Genomic DNA, 3763 nt, shown 5'->3' with positions numbered 1-3763 from the left:
AGGTAGCCAAACATAATATTGTTTCAAACTAAACACGCTTAACTTTTGAGTCTTATGATTGAACCACCAAAAGTAGGCAACGTGATTTTTAGAGATAGTTTTCACTCCTAGGAACAATTTAAAACAAGTAACTAATGTGACCATATCATTAAAGATGCAAGGAATTGTGGGGGCCATCAGATGCCAAATTTGGATTCCAAATCCTGGTCCAAATTTTAGGCATGAGATTACATCTTAGGAGGCATGTGAGTAAGGAAAAAACATGCTACAAAAAATTGTGTTGGTTTGTGTGGATAGTTTTCACTCTTATAAGCAATTCAAGATAAGTTGGTAATGTAGGTATGTCATGGTAGATGCAGGGGAACGTCAAGGGTATCAGTTGCTAGTTGCTGAATCCAAATTCGAAATCGTGGTCCAAATCTAGCATGGGTACCATTTGCCATTTCCAAATGGCTTAGTTCCTTTTTTTTTTTTTTTTAAGATATTATTCTAAACATAAAAATCAAAAGATTTAATTATGTAATAAGGGTTGTTTGAGTTGAATAAATTTATGATCCAATTAACTTACTTAGGCCTCAAAGATATCTCAACTCGACCCAGCTAAACTCACCAACAACAAATATCTTAAGACTTGAAAACACAAAATATAGCATCATGGATCGAGACCAAGTTTTGTTTTTATTTTCTCTCTTTTGTGATTTATGTTGTTTGTTGGCCTTATTTAGCACGGATTTGGGCCAATTTTGATGAGTTCCTGTGCATTAAACTCCTAGAACATTTAGCTACTTTTGATATTTAATTTTTCTAGGACTATCGACATTTTTCCTAAAACTAAACTTGGTCGGGATAAATAGGTAGATAATTCAATATTAAATGTAAATTCCTAAAATACATATTAATACTTGTCACTTAATTTTCTAATCTGAAACCTAAATTTTTTGAAGTCATATCCAAAAGTTGCAACGAAAATTACATGATTGACGAAAAAGATAGATTTAAGGACACGACTTGCTAGATTAGTCACCTCCAATGTCAATTCTTCTTTAACGATAATGATGGATGTGTGCCATATGGGACGGATATAGTTAGGAGATTCGATCTAACTTATCGATTCGGTCTAAAAGATTTTTAATGGTAATTAATTTGTTTAGGGTAAACGGAAAGAGGAGTTAGATATTTTTGTTGGTTAAAGATTCTTTCCTTGAGTTATGGATTAGTTTTTTTTAATAATGGTTGTTACAGTTACATTGTCTTATTTCAAATTCAAATCTAGAACGAAAAATACGACTGGAACCAGTTTATTATATAAGGTCGAGGTACTAAAAACATTAGGTTGTTCACGACACAAAGTCTCCTTCAAACATTCGACCATCTTATTTATTTCGAAAAGTACAACAAAAGAAACTCAAAAGAATGAGAGTCAAATGGATAGAGGCAGTCTACTTTTTTAATTAAGGCTGTCTATTATTTTGAAGTTGTATGGCAATGAACAATTCATGGGACAACATAAGAGAGGAGCATATCTTGGGGTTCTGTCTTAATGAAATGATAGGTTTCACATTCGTGCATTGGGAGGAAATAGGACCTTTTATTCCATTGTAAGTGAGGTCAATGTTGCTTACTTTTACATCGTCACATAGTAAGTGACGGCTGCAAATAAGTTTGATTGCCAGCGGAGTTGCAGAACTTCCTCTAATGTTCTTGAAGCTCACTATACTCATCTTAATTTTGTAAGGAATCTGAAAATTAAAATGAGACAACAAATGGTTTATTTGTGAACTTATAATGAAAAAATGAATCAAAGGTTCGAGAATGCGATCCATACCTACCGATTGCACTGATTCCACGGACAATACTCTTGGTCTATTAGAATAGGGTTGCTAACATTGACCATTATAATGTCCAAAAAGTGCATATTGGTGGCGGTGCCGCTAGCCGCAGAAGCTGGCCACGTTTTGATCCTAACACCATTAGTGGTGTTATTTAACGTGCAGTTCTTTACGATGACACCTTCAACAGGTTCTTCGTTAGTGTATCTTCCAAGACTTCCGATGTTTATTCCATGTCCTGGTCCGCACGTCACATTGGTGACTTCAATTAGTTTGCTTCAATCTCCAAGAGAAATGCAATCATCTCCAATTGCAATTTTGGACTTTGTGATTGTGATCTTATTTGATCGACCGATGTGTATTCCATCAGTGTTGGGATTGTTTTCTGGTGCCATTATATTGATATTATGGAATGTGAGGTTGTTGCAGCCGATGACGTTGATATAGAAGTTCTTGCTATCAAGTGATGTTATTCTCTTAACGGTTGAATTGGTGATGAAGTTGAACCTCAAACTCTAAACATTTTGTATAATCAAATAATATTTTGTGAGAGTCGGTAATGATGCTAAAAATTTGAATAGAACCCAATAAAATTGAAAACTCAAAAAAAATTTACTTTTTCCCTGGATTGTTTAAAGATTATCCTCTAGAAAATGAAGAACATTGACCAAATCGTAAATGTCAGAACATTAGAGAAGACATGTAAGAGGCTCTTTCAAAAACAACAAGATGCATGAGATTGAGAAGGAAAGCTAAAGGAATATTACTTACAACCGGGAGTTGGGCACAATTTATGCATTTGTGGCAATTGTTCCTTTTCCAAGCTGCCTTTCCTTGGCCATCAAAAACTCCTTCACCTGATAATGTCAATCTATCAACACGTGCAAAAGTGATCCAATTATCTCCGGGAAGACTTTTTAGTGCCTGCAATGTTCCTCGAAGTTGAAAGTCAATTGGGCTATTACAAGGTCCTTCAAACTTCCCTTGCTTTACTCTAAATATCCCTCCTGGAATAAAAATTGCACTAGAACGATTGGACGTGCATGCATCCCTCCATGCATTTGCTAAAGCCGACATTTCACAACTAACAAAAACTTATAGCAAACAATTGATCAGCTCAACTAGTGATAATATTGATGTTCATATTATATATTTACCTTCATGATGTCAGTACCAGACACTATGTTACCATATCTTTTCAAAGAAAAAACAACATCGGCACTAGATTGAGCATCGACGGTAGGAGCTAACAATAGTAACATCAAAATTGTAGCGGCCAAGAAACTCGATTTGATCGTACTCATGAAGCCTTTGCTTTCTTTTCTTTTTTTATGTATATCGTTTGAAAACTAGTGAGAGACAATGATTTTCCTTTTAGATTTGGAACTTTTTATGTATTTAATACAAATTGAAAATAGGAATCAAATTGAGTTGTTTTTAGCATATTTTGTCTTTACCCACATGTTTGTTAAGAAAATTTCAAGAGGACGCCAAACATAATATTGTTCGAAACTAAACACGCTTAAAATCGTAGGCATATTATGGTAGGCATACGCTTAAAATGACTTGTATGACTATAATAAAGCAACAAAATCACTTGTCTCAAAGTATGGTATTGTAACACCCAAAAATGAAAGGAATTAGATCTAACAAGAATAAGCCGCCCATGTAAGACCCAAATGATCAAAAGGGGAGGAATTAAAGGATTAAGGAAGGATGATGATCTCAAGCAAGTCATTGTTATACCCTAACAAGTAATGTTAAGGTGTTTAAGACCTATGGAAAAAGGATTGGAAAGTAAAAGTAAGTGAAAAGGGCAAAAAGGTCATTTTACTAATTATTAAGGACCTTCCCGGATTTTTAGTTGCTTATCTAGAAAGAATTTAGAGATGCTCAAGAAAAAATGACCAACATGAGATAAAGGATTTTTAGAA

General features: G+C 34.3%; 1 pseudogene; it reads right to left on the bottom strand.

Moving 5' to 3' along the window:
- Positions 1–1451: 1451 nt before the first annotated feature.
- LOC147789936 (exopolygalacturonase pseudogene) lies at positions 1452–2906 on the bottom strand (annotated as a pseudogene).
- Between the last annotated feature and the right edge of the window lie 857 nt (positions 2907–3763).

The sequence above is a fragment of the Cucurbita pepo genome, chromosome 12 (assembly GCF_057944985.1).
Source record: "Cucurbita pepo subsp. pepo isolate OVF chromosome 12, ASM5794498v1, whole genome shotgun sequence".
Classification (NCBI taxonomy): domain Eukaryota; kingdom Viridiplantae; phylum Streptophyta; class Magnoliopsida; order Cucurbitales; family Cucurbitaceae; genus Cucurbita; species Cucurbita pepo.
The sequence above is the reverse complement of the archived record's forward strand: the minus strand, read 5'-3'. Positions and strand labels throughout refer to the sequence as shown.